Source organism: Rhinichthys klamathensis, unplaced genomic scaffold, assembly GCF_029890125.1.
Source record: "Rhinichthys klamathensis goyatoka isolate OS25496 unplaced genomic scaffold, OSU_Roscu_1.1 h1tg000005l_1, whole genome shotgun sequence".
Taxonomy (NCBI): Eukaryota; Metazoa; Chordata; class Actinopteri; order Cypriniformes; family Leuciscidae; genus Rhinichthys; species Rhinichthys klamathensis.
This window is the reverse complement of record NW_026606558.1, coordinates 6,651,800-6,672,117: the sequence shown is the minus strand read 5'-3', so window position 1 is coordinate 6,672,117 and position 20,318 is coordinate 6,651,800.

Genomic DNA, 20,318 nt, shown 5'->3' with positions numbered 1-20,318 from the left:
AACAAGTCATAACTAAAAGTGCTCCATCCATAGAATTCAAGGCAGTAACCAATGAGCTAATGGTTCCTCCCTGAAATTAGATTAATCTAGCAAAATAACTTGATTCTATTAACTGTGTTTTTCAAATGAACGGTATGTGATTTTATTGTTGGTTAGTTGTTTTTTTGGTTGGGTTGGGGGGTTGGGGGGAGGGGGGAGGGGGGGGGGGGGGGGTTCAATGGGTGTAATTCAATGTAGAACCGCCACTGGCCACAAATATGGGATAGGCCTTCCAAAGTTTTGACAGTTTGGTTTGATAATTGTAAATCTTTCTGTAATTTTACCCACAACAAATTAAAATGTTCCTCTGAGCTCATAGAGGGATACTGGAAAGTGAAAAGAGACCAGATTCTTTCCCTTTTGATACGAATTCATAGGCTTACAATGTTTCTTCATTATGTTTCTCCACTATTCTGAGTGTGAAAGTACCAAACTTGGCATGCAACCAAGTTTGGATAGTCAAATGAGGGCTAATGGGACTAATAAAGCACCATTATTTCCCCCCACACAAGATAGCTTTTCCCACATGTCCCTGAGAAGATAAAGACTTGGCAGTGGAGGCTAGCGGCCAGAAGAATACAGGAGCTGGGGGGAATAGTGATGTTAATGAAAGCATTTTGGACAAAATGGCATAAAGCCTCCTTATCACCAGTGAGCGAATAATGTGTTAGTGTGACTTTGCCCTCAGCGAGCAGGCTCTTCTGCTTTCTCTCCTGCAGATCAAAGTGTAGGATCCAGCAGACACACAGCTCTGCTGCATACAGAGAGGACAGGGCAGAAGCAAAAGAAAAGAGGAGAAGAGATTACTCAGAGCGCAGATACATTAATTGAATGGAGGATGAGTCACATGCAACAGAAAATGTTATACAGTAGTTAAACCTCTGCAAATGATGATTTAGAGTGATATAATGACCATATTCATGCATTTACATCTCTGTCATTATGCTTACGTGACAAAGTCTTTACAATAATAATAGAAAAAGTTTTTATACATTTAAAAATATATAGTATAATATATCAATTATTATATTAAATATAGTAATAGGATCAAAATAATAATAGTATAATAATATAATAAAATATATTATATTAAAGTATAATAGATTAATAATATGAGTACAATAAAAAATAATATAAATTAAAATATTGAAATAAAATAATATTTAATTATTATTTAAGAGAAAAAAATATTTATATTACATTTTACTTAGAGTATATTCATGTATTTCAATATGAAAAAATGAGATTTTTCACTGAGATAATGAGTCATTCTATAATTAGGAGTAATTTTTATGTCCATTGATGATAATTCTTCAAAGAAAATCATGTTTTATCCATTAAGGGAAAGCATGAAAAATGAATGCATGAAATTGTCTTGATATCTCTAAATTACTTCTAACTCTAAACACTTCAGAAAAATGAGTTTGATTGATGATATTTTATGTTGATATTTAAAAGAAAATACTTTATTTTTCTCATGTCTGCAAAAGTTCTGTCAATGTTATTGACCGAACAACCTAGAATAAAAATAGAAAGGTTGTGTGTGTGTGTGTGTGTGGTTTAAGAGTGTGGGGTGGTTCAGTGTGTGTGTGTGTGTGTGTGTGTGTGTGTGTGTGTGTGTGTGTGTGTGTGTGGTTTAAGAGTGTGTGGTTAAGTGCTTGCAGAAGAAGTGTGTCTTTAGCTGGTTCTTGAGAAATCTGTGATGTGTTTAGCGGTTCGGATGGAGGCTGGCAGCTCATTCCACCAGAGAGGAGCAGAGAGCATGAAGGTTTCGGAGAGTGATTTTGCGCCTTGTTCCGATGTAACAATAAGGTGTTGCTCGTTCAGTGACCGCAGCTGGTGGGAGGGAGCATTTACTTGTAGGAGTCATATAAGGTAGGGAGGTTCTGTTCCAGTGGAGCTCCTGAAAGCCAGCATCAAAACCTTACATTTAATTTTGGGAGCCAGTGGAGTGAAATCAGGACATGTATGACAGTGGTTCTCTTTGGCTGATTGGAGACCCGTCGTGCTGCCTTCCTCTGGATCATCTGCAGAGTTAGCATTGAAGTAGTCCAGTCTTGAAATGACGAGGAGCTGTGCTCTGTATTCTGACAGGAAGGGTCAGATTTTCCTGATGTTGTAAAGCACGAACCTGCCTTTGTTGAAATGTGCGTGTGGAAAAGCTCAGTTCGTCATCAAACATTACCCTTAAAGGTGCATTGCGCAACATTTCATGTTAAAAATACCCGTTTTTCGAACCCATACATGCTTAAACAATTGCCTGATGGGCTGAATGAGCCCTTCTCTGATCACTGCGATTGCCTCTGTAATACTGTACAGTAAAATAAATAAGAGGGATTCAATAAGAGGGACGCTCACCTCAGGTTTGTGTATTCGCCGCCATTCTCCGTATCAGCGAAGACAACTCGAGCGACAATACTTTAGTCAACTTTCGACAAAAGTAAGATGGATTCTAAGAGACCGGCTTGTAGTTCATTCCAAACCCCAACGCAAACTCCACGTAAGACAAAGAAAAGAAAACTTTTGTCTAGTGCCACCAAAAGGTCAAAATTGAAGTCAGACACGCGTCGGAATAAGACGAGAGTCAACATCGGGAAGGCTTTCAACAAATGGAGAGATCTCCGGGCTGCTCTAGGGCTCAAACGGGATCCTCAGTTGGCTTTTACAAAGTAATAAATTTAGCGTCAGCGTCAGTTCTGGCAGGCCAGGTAGTCAAGCCGCTGCTTATGCTATTTGCTATCAACACTGTCCCGTCAGCTGATCTGCTCCAGCTGAGCCGCATTAGCTGGTTAACTCCCCTCGCTGCTCAATGGCCAAAGCTCAAACAAGGCGCCCTATTTAAAGCTCATTCACCTTGCTCATACATGCTTGCTGCTCGCTCTGCTGGCTCGCTGCTCGCTTCTGCTGCCCGCCACCTCCCCAGCTCCTCCTTATGCATAACGTGGCATTTGCTTATGTCATGTTGCCTGCTCTGTTCTCAGGGGGATATTTTAGCTCTCACAGTCTAAAACTGTGTGAGCGTTCCCTAATGCTGCTGCTGCTGTCCTCTGACTCTCTGCTATTTCATGGTGCTCATGAAAGGTCAGAGGACTCCCTGAACAGAGCCATACCGCCAAATTTCAATTCAGGAACATCAACCTGTTTGCAATCTATTCAATTAAATTCTAAATTATTTTGTCTGTGTGTTCTTGACTTAATGGACCTGACAGAACTTATATTGTTCATGAACGTGTTTCCATAATAATACAATCATAAGTGGATACAGTAAACACATAAAACAGTTCAACATGGAGATAGATGGAAACCAAAACCAAAGTTTTCTACTACCCCCGTTTTACCCTCACACATAAGTGTGTATTTTACTTAAATGCCTTTCCTTTCATATATTTAAAATGACTTGCAGATTTATAACTGTATTACCTCTGAAGACATTATGACTAAACAAAAGATTTGTGCGGCTGATGCTCCTTTGGTTATGAACAGCTTGTGCAAGCGTGCGTGTGGTTCATGAGCGTTCACACCTCTGGTTGCAGTTTCGCTTGTCGCCAGAGGGGGCATAGTTCTGCAAAAACTCAGAGACTTGCGCAATGCACCTTTAAGGTGATGATACACAGGGCAACTTTTTGAGCAATGTTGCCGTCAACGGGCAACCAGACGAGACAGGGCCCACGACCGATCTAAATGATCCAGATAGAAATGTATTGCCCATTTTCAATGGGAAAGTGCCCAAGCAACAATCGCTCGGCATGATTGCCCAGCAATATTGCTCAAAAAGTTGCCCTGTGTATCATTACCTTTAGGTTCCTGGCTGTCTTGTTGTAGACCCCAGTTGCACTGTGATCTTGTGGTCAACTGATGGTTTACAAGAAGCTCCAATTTCACAAGGTTGAGCTGGAAATGACCCTTCTTCATCTGAGTAGAGATGACTGAAAGGCATAGAGATACGAGCTGAGACATTGGGATCATCAGGCTGGAACGGCAAATGTCGTTTTCATTTTCATTCTTGTGACAAAAAAAAGTGTTGAGTCTTGAATGCCACATATGCTCCTTTACAGCGTAATGCTGTAAAGAGGCAATTTACTGTGGGGCATGAATTATAATATAATTTACCATCCTTCACTGATCACTGAGGATAATCAGCATTCTCAGCAGAAGTAGCATTGGACAGTATTATTCACCCATTGCAGAAGCATGCTGGCTGGAACTGAAGTTAAACCGCTGCCAACTGAAGTGTGAAAGGTGTGTTTTTTATGCACATATGGGGTGATGAAACTCCAAAACACTCTGGTCAGTTGAGACACTTTCAGACAGATGGGCTGAGGGTGAGACAGGGGTCATAAAGATACTAGAAAGATTGGCTTTGCTCCACTTCTAGAGGGCAAAAGAATCTGCTATTTTTTTGATGATGGAAATAAAAGCTAATGTTGAAGTTTCAGAACCTGTGTGCCTGGAGAGAAGCACAGTACACAGATACATATATAGAGGATTGCAAAACCTGCTCTCCCCATAAAGCTAAAATATTGGACATGATCAAATTCTGATTCACAAGTAGCAACATCATCAGGTAATTCAATATGCCATGCATATTGCAGACAGATATGAAGAAATGTTTAAGGCAGCATGGAAACAAATCATGATAAATCTCATATATTTCAATTTCCGTTTAGCTTTAAGGGGTTAGTGCATATGAAACTATCTATCACTGTAATGCAAGGCCAGGTACATGTGAGCCATTGACCTCCAATCCTCTGGGCCAATAAGCTCTGTCCTCACGTCCTCTCTGCTATCTCTGGCTGGAATAGATAGAGGATTTCAAACACCATCTCTTCTGACGCTGAGCTGCTTCCTCATTGTTTTGCAATCTTCACTTTGCTGATATGGTGTGGAAATGTAGCACTGAAATCCTTCTGTTAGTATGATCAGCGGCTCTATGAATTCATGTAATGTACTTGTTATAATCCATCTGGTTGTAGGATTCTTTATTTGAGCTTTAATCCCAATTGCATGTAAACTGCTGGAAGTTAAGATTTTCAGTCAAATGTTGCTGTTCATGTTAGAGTGAAATACATGTATAGAAAAACCTTCAAAAAATTATATAATATGCTAGATGTCACATATTTTACTGCTGTGAATATCTTTCAGGGTCGATTTATTTTGGAAAGTCAGTTTCTGCACGTAACTTGAGTCTTGACTACACAAAAAAAACTTTTGCCTGCTTTAAGGCATATTGTCACACTGCAATAGAGTAAGTCGTCACAACAGAAACCTGGCTTAAAAAAGCCTAGTGTGGACTTTTTCAGCGATTTAATCAGAAAAACAATTATGGAACACAAAAGAAGTATTGAAACAGCAAATATTGAAACTTCAGACTCTGAGACGGCATTGCCATGATGTGTTGCGCCTTGCTTCGGATTTGACTGACAGATTGGCATTCTGACATTCGCAAGCTTCATGCTTTCTAATCTTAATTTTTTTTGTTGTTGCAAGCATTCAGCTTATTGTACATATAAAATACAAGTTTATAGTTTATATCAGTAGTACCAAATTCATAATTGTGACCTAACATCGTACCAATGTCTACCATTGTAACAGATGTTTACACCTTCCAATGTCTTTATACAGTGCCTATATATATATATATATATATATATATATATATCCACAGTATATAGAATGAGAGAGAGAGATACTCAATAATTAGATCGAATCAGGGGGCACAAAACACTTGGATCAGGACATCCCTAAAAATCACAATACATTAAACTTCTCCCTTCTCCTATAAGAACATAGTTCAGTCTTTTGGGGAAAATCTACCATCATTATATATTGAATGCAGTAATGCTATAATATAATACCAGTGTAGTTTTGTTCACTTATTTACCCAACAGCTATAGCAAAAATATAATGATGTTGTAATTTTAATATCAATGACTAAACTAACACAAATATTGGCGATATCAGCTTAGTTACTGAGATGTGTGAGAACCTGTGTGATTACAAGCCTAGCTCTCACCTACAGTATACGCCACATACAATTTGTTGAGCTAAATTATATTATCTATATCTATAGACATGAAGAAGAATGTTGAGGCCTAAATGTCCAGCAGCAAATACCTTCAATACAGCCTTTGGTTTTATATGCACCCAAACAAAGCTTATTTTGATAGATTTGCTTGCATAGCAGAAATGTGCAGTTCAATTTCCTGCTTTCCTTTCAGATTCATCAGAAGAACACAGAAACAATGGGACCATTCTGGGCCAATTCCTCCTGATTAAGCAGAGATGGCACAGTTTCAGGGGCTTAAAGTAGAGAAGAAAGGCCAGGATTTTAAATCCAAAGCTCATATACATCCTTTCTTCCTGCACTTCACTGAAGTTCATCTGTGAGCCAATCTTTAAATAGACTGTATGCAGAATTCAGAAACTCTTGTTATTAGTGACACCGGTGGCCGTTGAGTGAACTGCAGCCAGCAACTCACTGCTCGTGCTCGTGCACACGTAACGTACAAGAGACTGAGCGTGATCAGAGAATGTCTAATAGGAGAGAACTGGCACTCTCTGGTTACTTCCGGGTTCTGAACTGGCTGCAGTAACACGTCTCTGTCCATGCGGGGGCGCTCGCGGGCGAGTGCAGAATGAATGGGAGTCTATGGGGTTTCACTCCCAGAAATCCACTTTTCTCAGGATGTCATTTTTTGTCAAGTAATCTGAAAGTTGCATTCAAAAGGGGGGACTAAGATAATACACTCAGCTGAAAACTGCATTTTTAAGTTCACTTATCTGTTCTAAAAACCCGTTCAAAAATGTGATGACGTCACATAATAGCAGAATGCTAGCGTGTTCCGGCCAACAACGGCCCAACCTGTAAGAAATCGAAAGGACATAAGTACTCGTTCATTCGACTTTTGGTCTATAACCTATATTGAACTTGTGGAATCAACAATAAAATCTATGTTGATTCAACGACAAGCAGGAGAAAGAGATACATTTAGCCGTCTAGCTCCATAGACTCCCATTCATTCTGCACTCGCCCGCGATCACCTCCAGTGGAATTCTAATGGAACTGCAACCAAGATGATACACAAAGGGGCTAATAGGAAGTGCCAAGGCTTTCCGTAGACGTGCTTTGGCATGATTCAATACCTCGATTTACTCACGGCAAAGTTATTTTTCATTCTTCACTTAGGTGTAAAAAGAAGTCCACTCAACGTTTGGATGCATATGTAAATATGTGCTGCACGCTTTCCTCTCAATAACAAAATAAACATACAACAAAAATTAGAGATGCACAGATCGATCGGCTGGTGACCGGAATTGGCTGATTTTCACGTGATCGGCCATGATCGGCGACCAGCCGGTCAGTCTGACATATGCCGATTTTATGCTGATCAAAATGCACTCTGGCGGTGCATGATTAACATCACGCTACATCAGCATCACACGTGCACACGGAACGCACATGTAGGAAACCTTGTGAATTAAGGCCGTTTCGCACCGCAAGCGTGAGCTCAATTAAAGTGAAAGCATACTTTTGATGGACAAAATAAATATGATTTCACACAAAATGCACAGAATTTGCATGTCTAGTGTGTTTTAACAAGAACTGGAGTAGGCTATGTCAGAAATTAAAATAAAGACTCTTTATCCACCTTATTCCTGACGACCTTACTGCGGTTTGAATTATGGGTGGCACTTCCGGTTTGGGGAACTTCCATTCAAAAAGGCTGAAACGAATCATTTCAAATCATAAGGTTGCCCTTCAAATAAAGCCGATCCGTCAGTTTGACTGGATGAGCTGTCGATTTTCCTTCATGATTTATATTCAGACATAATGAGAATAATGTTATACTTGGTGTTTTAACGTGACATGTTATAACAAGAATATCTATGGCAAGAGCTCTTTTCAGTCGCTGCTTTCTTTTCCTCATGATGATTTTTATTGTTTCCTTTGCAATCCGCTGTAAAAGTATGAAAAAAGTACAACATATATACGGCACATTTGTGGTCTGTTCTCCCGAATTTAATTTACGATAATAATTCACTGGAATGCACGAAGAATCTCTCGTTATTCTCACGTCTCTTTCCAGGTTTGTTTTCACAGGTAAATGCAATTTACAATCAGTCAAAATGACGGAAATCACTTTGATATAGTGTCACGTAATGGTGAAGTTAATGAACATTTTTGATTAAGGCTTGTTATACAATATTGCCTACTACAGTGATATTTAACCAAAGACTCGCGCTTTTGGGGCTATTTTTGGTCTGTTGAAAGTAGGCTACCTTGTTGATTCTTTTAAACTTTTAAATTTCATTTTAATGTTCGATGGTTGAAGGGTGTGTCGATTAATGTCATCTCATTGTGACACTTTTTTAACGTATTGCATTCATAGAGCGAGCCTTCAGTGATTGTTTACAGCTTAACGGAAGTTACACCCATAATTCGCGCAAAGCGTCATGGGGCGTCGGAATAAGGTGGATAGAAAATATTTATAGAAAATTTACCCATTTAAACTTGTTTTTATTATTCAGTTTGGGTAAAAGTATAGCCTATGGTGTTTTATAAAAAAAAAAAATATATAGAAAATAAATATTTGTGTTATTGAAAAAATAAAAAAGTGGTTTGAAAAAATTAAATCGAATCGGCTAAAATCGGTATCGGCAGGTCAAACTCAATGAAAATAAAAAATCGGAATCGGAATCGGCCTAGAAAATTGTAATCGGTGCATCTCTAACAAAAAAAAGAAGTTTAGAAAGCATCTGATCATAGGATGTGGATTTGTTTACACCAGCTCTGCAATTCACCTGCAAATTAAATTATGACAGTTTAATTTTAAAGTATATTTGAGACTATAGATATATATCTGGCTATGTGACACTATAGTTTGAATTAACTCCTTTTCTTTGCATACCACACACTGACATTACAGGACAGAATGGCTCTTTCAGCATTATCCTGAACATTAAGAATTAATTTCACGTGTCACTGAACGAAAGAGAGGCTCTCGGCAGCGTAGACGTCACATGCTTTTTCCCGGCAAAAACGACCCGAACCCTTCACATAAAAATCAGTCTATGCTTTCATAGACAAGCTAGGAAGTTAAGCTTATCAGGTAAGCTCAAAGGTTTCTCACAGCTGCACTCTATCTAATGAATTATTTTACATGGGCCATCCAAGACAAATTGATTTAAAATGATGCTAAAAATAAAAATGATTGACAAAATCTTTTTTGATCTTTTTAGCACAACAGTGTCATGATAAAGATCATCTCATTTTAAATATTTGAAGAAGACATTATTACATCAACAATGAATTTGGAAATGTAACATCATGCCAAGAGACACTCTCGGTTATTTACTTATTATATACCTTGACTTGAGAAAACTGAATTTACACATTTATCAACACACATCGGTTGGTTCATGTAATCAAAACCAAACGGTTGAGTTCTGTAAATCTTTATGTTTCCAGACATCTTCATTGAAACAAAAACACACAAATATGACTAGACTATGAAAAGAAATGTTTTAATAAAACATGTTATTAAGTGGGGAAGTTAAGGTGACTCGTGACTAAATCATTTCACAGGCCTTTACGTTTTGCTTTAGAGAGTTTCCAAGGCCGGTTTTATATCAGCATGCTTTGTTTAATCTGGAGGAAAGGTAGATGGTGCCTCACAACTAATATTTAATCAACACAACTAATAATTTTTTATTTATTTTTTTGCCGAAGGAATTAAGATTACGATTACATCCTTGTGTGCAGCAGTGGACTTTATAAGAGGACAGAGGAAACATCATATTGTTTAACCATGACGTCAGCAATAACCTTAATCCTCTTGATTTTGTAACTAATAAGTGCAGATTGAATCCATATGTATGTACTCCTGTCTCTGATCCATATATGAAGAATATGACTTTGCATTGTAAGAGTAAGTCAGTAATGGAAGCTTATCTCTTTTTTGTGTTTGCATAATGGAGCATTGAATGATTTGGTCGTCCTTTCATCCTCTTAAAACACAAAACAGAATATTTGTATGTGAAGTTAATTTATGCACTACTAAACACCCCACCTGGTACCTTATACTTTAAGGAAAACTTGGTTTAATTAAACATGATAACTTTTTAAACCTTGGAGTTGAATACAGCAACTGTACGCTTGATGATCAGTGTAAATACACTACTATTCAAAAGTTTAAAGTCAGTTTTATTTTATTTTTGAAAGAAATTAATACATTTATTCAAGCAAGGATTTGTTAAATTGATCGAAACAGTAACGACGTGTATAATGTTACTAAATTCAATTCAATTCCATATTCAAATAAATGCTGTTCTTTCGAATGTTTTATTCATCAAAGAATCCTAAAAAAAAATGGTATCACAATATTACTGTTTTTATTTTTTGATGCGATAAATGCATCCTGTGAGCATAAGAAACATTTTTTAAATCTTGCCGGTGTATATTTCATTGAACAACCGTCCTACCTGATATACTGCTGATATATATGCTCGCATTGTGGAATCTCTGTTTAATCTCTCTTGAATCTGTTATTTCTCAGCTCGTAGCAGACAGATGGCAGTTTGTCCATTAGCTGTAATCTCTTGCAGAGTGGAAGAGCTGTAGATTGGGGATGACACAGGTTTAATACTGTGAAATCCAAAGGTTTTAGTCGTACTTTAGTGATGTTGCACATATGGTTGAACATCTGGGGAGAGCGGTGAGCAAGGCGAATGAACGTTGTGTGTTTTTAAGTCTCAAGACAGACTAGGCATGTGAACGGAGAGGTATCGTAGATGACGCCAGTTTTTAAATCACATGGTTAATGTAAGTCACACTCTTTGTTTTAGCAGTTATTACATGATGAACTGCCATGATACAAAATGTATACACTCCTCGGCCACTTTATTAGGTACCCCATGCTAGTAACGGGTTGGACCCCCTTTTGCCTTCAGAACTGCCTCAATTCTTCGTGGCATAGATTCAACAAGGTGCTGGAAGCATTTCTCAGGGAGTTTGGTCCATATTGACATGATGGCATCACACAGTTGCCGCAGATTTGTCGGCTGCACATCCATGATGCGAATCTCCCGTTCCACCACATCCCAAAGATGCTCTATTGGGTTGAGATCTGGTGACTGTGGAGGCCATTTTAGTACAGTGAACTCATTGTCATGTTCAAGAAACCAATTTGAAATGATTAGAGCTTTGTGACATGGTGGAAGTAGCCATCAGAGGATGGGTACATGGTGGCCATAAAGGGATGGACATGGTCAGAAACAATGCTCAGGTAGGCCGTGGCATTTAAACGATGCCCAATTGGCACTAAGGGGCCTAAAGTGTGCCAGGAAAACATCCCCCACACCATTACACCACCACCACCAGCCTGCACAGTGGTAACAAGGCATGATGGTTCCATGTTCTCATTCTGTTTACGCCAAATTCTGACTCTAACATCTGAATGTCTCAACAGAAATCGAGACTCATCAGACCAGGCAACATTTTTCCAGTCTTCAACTGTTCAATTTTGGTGAGCTCTTGCAAATTGTAGCCTCTTTTTCCTATTTGTAGTGGAGATGAGTGGTACCCGGTGGAGTCTTCTGCTGTTGTAGCCCATCCGCCTCAAGGTTGTGCGTGTCGTGGCTTCACAAATGCTTTGCTGCATACCTCGGTTGTAACGAGTGGTTATTTCAGTCACTGTTGCCCTTCTATCAGCTCGAACCAGTCTGGCCATTCTCCTCTGACCTCTGGCATCAACAAGGCATTTCCGCCCACAGAACTGCCGCTCACTGGATGTTTTTTCTTTTTCGGACCATTCTCTGTAAACCCTAGAGATGGTTGTGCGTGAAAATCCCAGTAGATTAGCAGTTTCTGAAATACTCAGACCAGCCCTTCTGGCACCAACAATCATGCCACGTTCAAAGTCACTCAAATCAACTTTCTTCCCCATACTGATGCTCGGTTTGAACTGCAGGAGATTGTCTTGACCATGTCTACATGGTCAAGACCATGAGCCCTGACCATGTCTCTGTTAACGAGCAGTTGGACAGGTGTACCTAATAAAGTGGCCGGTGAGTGTATGTAGTATAAATAAATGTTTAAAATTGACAAAACTGACATTATATCATGAAAAAGTAGCAGAAGCTTTTGCTTTGTGTTCGATTTCAATATTACCGTGATTGATAAAGTTTAGGACTGACTCATTGTATGTGTGCAATCATCAGAATTTGTTTCTATAATTGCTATTCTTTATTTTAATTTATATATATAGTATATAGTATAGTATATTGCCATGTCACCCTGTAGCCCAAGACTGGTTGCCCACTGAAGCTAAGCAGGGCTGAGCCTGGTTAGTACCTGGATGGGAGACCTTCTGAGAAAACCAGGTTGCTGCTGGAAGAGGTGTTAGTGAGGCCAGCAGGGGGCGCTCACCCTGTGGTCTGTGTGGGTCCTAACGCCCCAGTATAGTGACGGGGACACTATACTGTCAAAGAGCACCGTCCTTCGGATGAGACGTTAAACCAAGGTCCTGACTCTCTGTGGTCATTAAAAATCCCAGGATGTCCTTCGGAAAAGAGTAGGGGTGTAACCCCGGCATCCTGGCCAAATTTGCCCAGTGGCCTCTGTCCAGCATGGCCTCCTAATCATCCCCATGTATATATATACCAATTGGCTTCATCACTCTGTCTCCTCTCCACCAGTAAGCTGGTGTGTGGTGAGCGTTCTGGCGCAATATGGCTGCCGTCGCATCATCCAAGTGGATGCTGCACATTGGTGGTGGTTGAGGAGATTCCCCCTTCTATGTGAAGCGTTTTGAGTGTCCAGAAAAGCGCTATATAAATGTAATGAATTGTTATTATTATTATTATATATAGAAACTGATAAATATGATTTAAAAATATTTTTGAAAAAATATCTTATGCCAACCAGCATTTATTCAAAAAACAGTAAAAACATTATATTGTAAAATATTATTTTAAAATGTAATTTATTCCCGTGATCAAAGCTGAATTTTCAGCATCATTAGGCTACTCCAGTCTTCAGTGTCACATGATCCTTCAGAAATCATTCTAATATGATGATTTGCTGCATAAGAAACATTTTTTATTATGTGTTGAAAACTATATATTTTTGTGGAAATCTTTTTCAGGATAATTTTATTGAATAGAAATTTCAAAAGAACAGCATTTATTTGAAATATAAATCTTTTGTAACATCATGAATGTCTTTACAAACACTTTTGATATCTTTGCTGAATAAATGTATTCATTTAATTTACTGATCCCCAACTTTTACTTAGTGTATGTTAACATAAAATACACCGGGATGGATTTGAACTTAATTGGGTCACAGAGTTCACATTATCCACCAGTCGTCCACGCCACTGATTTTAATCATAATTATCTGGTCACTGTTCGTGCATTTACACAGCCCACCATCAAAGGCCAGACGCCTTCATGTTTGCCATTACCTTTGATATTATCAGGATGACGCTCATGAAAAGGTCATGCTGTAATATGTCGAAGCCTAAAAGTACATAGTGGTTAAAAAATAGATTCACTAAAACTAATCACATTTCATGACCCAAAATGTCTGCCATCAGTATTGTCATGGCAATATTAAATGACATTTATACATTTAAGGCACTGAGCAGACACTCTAGTCCTGTTAGAGGGACTTTTTCATTTTTTTTTAATAATTGTTTTGGATTCTTTGGAATATTGGCATTGGAAAACATGGAGAGAGATGACTAATGGTGTATTTTAAAAGGGAAGGGTAGATCACAGATATTTAGGGGAGCTGAAATAAAACACAGGGACCGAAGCTCGTGAAAGAGTATCTACAATTGGTTAATGCTTGCAGAGCAACTTACAAAAAGTGCTTTAGCTTCACATGTGTGACTGTTGTGATCAACAGATGATAAGCACACCATTAACTCTTTCCCCGCCATTGACGGAATTTTCCGGCTTTCCGTGTTTTCACCTGGTAGGGGGCGCTGTTACACATCTTCTGAAAGAGTACAGAATCTCCTGATCAAAACACATGTGAAGAAGAAGCAGAAACAAGCGATAAAAGCATTGCTGCATGTCTTTAGGGGGAAAACCCATAGATATACATAATAAAGGCTAGATGTCTCGTTCGCGCTGCTGGCCAATGGAGGTCGACGTCCGCACCTGGCGGCCATCTTGTCACAGGCAGCTCGCTGACTCACTCGTATCATTGTGTTTTAATGGTGCATTTAAATAACCATAACTTGCTCAATTTATTACCGATTTTCAAACGGTTTGGTTTGTTATAAACGTCAGAGATGTAGTAATGACACTGCATACTTATGAATAATAAGTGTATCAATAAATAATCATTCAGAATTATAGCCACGTTAATAACGTTTGTAAGAAACCAAACCGTTTGTAAATCCGTCAAGATTTCAACGAGATAAGAGTATTTGTGTTCGTGCTGATCACTCATCTTACATCAGGAGCCACAGAGCCCGCCAGAAAGCTTGCCTGTGACAAGATGGCCGCCAGTGATGACGATAGAGACTCCGCCATAAGACATCTAGCCTTTATTACGGATATCTATGGAAAAACCTCTCACCTCGTGATTAAAAAAGAAACACTAATGTGTTGTTCATCTAAAAATCGTTTTTGCTTATTAGTATGGTTGAATTGGATTATCGAAGGTCAGCAGCAAAGAGTGAAATTTAATACATAAAGTAGATAGTGTATCTATAATTTAATCATTGCATGTTTGCTGGATATTCTGAGTTTGCGTTTCACTGTTTTTATTCATTTTGAGGAATACTGAATCTTTTTTTGAGCAAGTGAAACTTATAAATACAAATAAACAAAAAGCAATTTTTTGATTATTCATTGCGGAAAGGCTTGAGACTGAAGATTGGCAAGCATTCTGTGAAGAGAACATAAGTGCAGCAGCGGCATCAGGTAGTCCACATTCTTCAGTGTAATACAGTCTTGGCATGTACATTTGGCAATACATGTGTTTCCCAGACCTGTTTCAGTGCCAGGTCTCTGTTTAAGCCGCTGTTAATGCTGAATATGGCTCCCAGAGGGCATAGCAAGAGGGCAAATTGGTGGTATAATACAATTTTGTGGCTGATGAGATTAATAGTGAGTCTGGAAGTGCATTACAGCACAGTAGATTCGATTTCATATCATTTTCTTTTGCTAAAAAGTTGTTTGTCTGCTCGGATGTTACCCATGGGTGCCACAAATACACAGGCCTTAATTTATTTCAGAAAGACAGCATGACACAAGGTCACAACGTTTATTAGATCTAAAGAGAAGAAAAGAAAAGAGAACATGGAAGCTGTTATTTTAAACTCACAATAGATTTTTATATGTGAGAAAATGTTTTTAATTTATGTTTTTTGTATGTTTTTAATTCAATTATCAGCTGCACATCATTACTTAAAGGGGTCATATGATACTTTTTAACGTTTTCTTCTTCGTTTACGTTTAGTGTGTAATATCTGTTACAACGTTACAAAGCTCATAATCTCCCACACAAAAGGATTTATTCAGAGAGCACTGATCCAGACAAGTCCAGATATTACTTCCTCAAAGCATCTACGTCACAATGTGAAATATTAGCATAATGCCCACCCAAACGCGTACTCAAAGAGACCAGAAGAGGCTTCAGTGAATAGTCATGTTGTGGAGACTCTGTGTTTTTTGAGAGGTTAGGAATTATTTATAAAGCTGTTCCTGAGCACAACCCAAAAGTTTGCTTGTGTACAGCACATTTTACAGAGGACATCTTCCTGAGCCTCAGAGAGTTCAACGCAGATGATATACAAAGACTACTTACCACTGTGAAACTTTCTGCTCAAGTCGTGCTTCTTAAGTTAGTTCTGTTCATCCGCGTTTTCTGAAATCGACGGATATAGTAAAACCAACGTCAATTTTAACTGTGTTTACAAATGCTTTAGAAGCCTTGGAGGCTGAAGCTTGCGATTATGGTAGGGGTGTTAAATATTCCGACATGCTTGAGGTGATTGGCCAATCACAACGCACTGGGTCAGCTGACCAATCAGAGCACTCAGAGCTTCTCAGAAAGAAGGGCTTTGTAGAAATCAACGTGTTTCAGACAGACTGGGAATAGAGGAGCTGCAATAATGTACAGTATGTGTTTTTTGAACATTAAAGGAGCATTGTGGAAGTTCTGAAATTTCTTACCGTTACTGACACCAGTGGCCGTTAGAGAAACTGCAGCCAGTCTCATGCTCGTTCTCGGACGCTCGTTGGCCGCACTAGATAAGGCTTTTTTTTTTACTTACGAGGAGTTTCCGTGGGTATCTGGATTGTGCTGGAGGCTGGTCGCTTCTTTCCATCCGCAGAGTCCATTTGAAACACTATCGTAGCGATTGCCGCTGCTTACTAATGGCTGCCGTACGGATGTAAGCCCAAGTAGACGATAGGTATGTGACGGTGAGGATATTTTCCCACGGGTTAATCGACGTGTGACAACACCGGTAATACCGGTATCACCGGCAGGGCCATTTAAATAGCTAATTTAAAGGCAAACGTAAAATGCGCGCGTTTGCACGGGCAGAACAGCACCAGTCACGTAACTGAAAACTATGAAAGCCGTGTGACCGGCCAACCAGAAAAAAAATAAAATAAAATACATTAAAGAAAGTTTGACTACTCGCAGCAGTCTCGCATGCGCTATGAGCTCGTGTGAATTGCACATAAAAAATGAAGTTAACGAACAACCTCGATCCATCAGGAAACGCCATGGTCGCTGAATTTCACTGCGCTTCATGAAGAGTTTTTCTTTTGCGTGAAGAAGCCGTTCGCCGGAGATGTGTTAAAGATAGCAGTGTGCATTCATGATTATTAGGCTACCGGTAGGCTATAATAATCCTCCTGGCGCCGGGTCTGAGTGAGTCATTTACTCTCTTATCGTTCTTTGATTAACATAATGACACTTTAAGACCAGCCGCTGCTGACAGAGACGCGATCTGACACTCGTCCCATTTTCTCACAAATCTCTACGTTCATTTACGACTTTATTTAAATCATTTAAGATTGATCTTATGAGGACACTCGACAAATCCGACATTTTGGCATAATTTGTGTGTTACGGTTTGTTCAAGCCCAAAAGAGAACTCGATACTACTGACGCGTCTTTTCTATTTGTGTGTGTGTGTGTAATAGGCAGGACTTACAGCGTGGTCTCTTTAGTCTTAAAAGCATTCACATTAATAAGAGCGTGATCATACAACGCTAGTCAATGGGTAAAAGAAAAAAACGGATACTGCGTAATTGCGTTAAATACTTTTTTTTTTTTTTTTGCGGTGCCGCGGTGGGCAAGTGATGAAACCGGTGTTGTGACTGAACACCGTGTAACACCGGTAACACCGACTACCGTAGCAAGCCTAGTAGACGAGAACGCGCTTGACGTCACATTTTGTGAATTTTCGCGCCAACTCGGACCCGACTCCTCCACACACAATTGAGCTACAGACTACAGGCTGATAGAGGCAACCGTGGTGGACAGTCAAGGTGTCATTCTTTCTATTGCATTATGGTTGGCTCATAAATGTACAAATGAAGACTCTATCTTAAAGATTTTTTTAAGTAAAAACCTACACATAGCCCCTTTAAAGCATTTTAACCTATTCTATTACACCCAATAAACAAAATAATGAACTTTTAACATAACATCATATGACCCATTTAAATCTTGATGTTATACTCAACGCTGCTTGTTCAGGCCACTAAATTGTTATGTGACCTGTTTTATCTGCCTTTTTGAACATCTGATTATTCTCTCATGCATGGTGAGCACAATATTCATTGTTGTTGTTTACATTGTTAGATATGCAAATTAGAATCAGACATCAAAAACACGTTTGAATCTCTTAAGTAAAACATATTTATTCTAAAGAGAGGTAACATATTCTACATTGTTTCAGACTCATCCTAAAAAATATTTATTTATTTATTCAAAGTAAGACTATATAAACAATGTAGTAACATTATTTTGCAAAGCATGCTTAAAAGCTAAGTTGTTAGTAAATGTCATGCCCGTAGCCACACTGATATTGTGATGTAAATTCTTCTGCCATGCGGGCCATGAGATCAGATTCATTGACAAATTGATTCAGAGCCAAGAATGGGAGAAAAACATGAGTTGCAAAGTATTGGGGAAAAAAATTAATCTTACACTTTCATTCAATGGCTTTCATAACTACCCTTGTTAAATGACTCCCTTTTTCAGAGCCAGCAGTTCTCATGAGAAAGAATATTGACATTTATCTGTGCAGGCGTCTGTAATAATACAATGCAAATAGCTCAGAAGAAAAGGAGGATGGGCAAGTGCCTTGATTAGTGGAGGGAGGTAGATCTAAGGTGTATAAAAGCTGCATCAAATCAATACTTGTAGTGATTATGAAGTTGTTTTTTATCAAAAAACCTCTTTCAGAAGTTTGATTTTTTCAAATTGACCCAAGCAGCATTTGTTTTGCTAATCTGTGTTCTCATCACAGGTTAATGGAACATTTTGTTATCAAGAATTTGATCAAAAATAAATGTGCTCGCTTCAACAGATTTTTCAATCACAAGTGAATTTGTTTTATTACTTCGAAATAGCGAACCATTTCTAGAGTATCTAGGACGCATCCCTAACAGATCAATACGTTTGGCACACTATAGCAGATTTTAACACAAGCATAAAGATGAAACAGGCTTACTAATTAAAGAGATCAAGCTCCGAATTAATGCAAAACAAATGAAGCTAGAAAGAAAAACAGATGATGACATAGAAATGAAATCTGTGTGAAATGAAAAGAAATGATAATTATTATTTGTGTGATGGCAAAATGAGTGTTTGATGCAGTCGGTGTCTATCAAAAGTAATCCATAAACCAAAACTGTATGCAAAATAGGCCCATCTCTAGAGTGCCGAATGAATTATTGAGGAAGACAGATAAACGTAGCAAGAAGATGCCTTTTATGACCCCATTATGAATATTCTCTATTTACTGCCCCACATCACTGCATGCTGTTGTGTGTTCAGCAATGACATCTGTGCAAAAATGATTGAGGTCTTAAGTGCAGAGAAATCTGACTGGTTCAGTTTTACCTGAATGCTAGAAAAATAATAATTATATTGAGCACAGTCTCTTAATAATGCCTTTTCTTTTGGATGTTCATTCATTCATTATCGATTTCAGTCGATTCCAACTCTTGGTGATTCTATGGCCCATCTCTCGCCAATTTTATTGCAGATGATTTGGTAATACTTTATTTCGATGGTTCACTTTTGGCATTCTACTAACTTTAAGTAACTTTACAACTATCAACTATACAACTATATACATTTACAGCTATTAATCTCATTAGAGTATTAGTAAACTGTCTGCTTAATGTCTGCTAACACTTTATTTTGATGCTTCCAACAGACATTCTACTGACTATAAGGCCGTGTTTACACCTTGATTTAAGATGTGTTTTGGTCGATTTGATCACAAATGGATGACGCTAAATACAGGTGTAAACTGGGTCTAAAACGTTTTGAGCGTCTCCACTTTCGATCTTTTCCACAGGTAGTCAAAAACGCATTGCTTTCGTAGTGTAAACGCTCATGTGATTGAATGTGATCAAACAGCCGCAAAAGACGCCTACTCTCCTCCTACTGATCTAATGCATAAACATTATGGGAAGAGCTCTAGCCAGACGGGATTTAAACTTTGTCGGTTGGAGACACAAGTTTGGTTGGAAGACGAAAAACGTATCAAGCACAATGTTCCCTCATCATTCCTGATTTCTAACACACACTCACCACATTCAGCGTGGTTCGAGGCTATCAGAGCAGAAACTAAAGCTGATGCTCTGTGTGTTTTTCCGTCGTCTCCGGGCGCATTCATATGTAAATTGCGTGAGCTTATTTCGTCCATTAGATCGAAAAATATGAAAAAACACAAACATTTACATGCCCATAGACTCTCCCCTAGAGCAAATCAGGACAGAAGTGGATGAAAGTGAACAAAAGAGATGGATAAAAAATGCCAGGTGTGAACAGGAATGTGTCTCCCTCGTCTACTTGTTATCTGACTGACCAGAACGCATCTACCAGGTGTAAACAGGGCCTAAGTAACTTTGCAAAATGTCAATTATTCTACTAACCTGAATTCTAACACCTAACCCTAACCTAACAGTCTGTTGACATAGTTGACATGTAGTTGCAAAATTACTTATAGTTAGTAGAATGCTTAAAGTGGACCATCGAAATTAAGTGTAACTGATGATTTTTC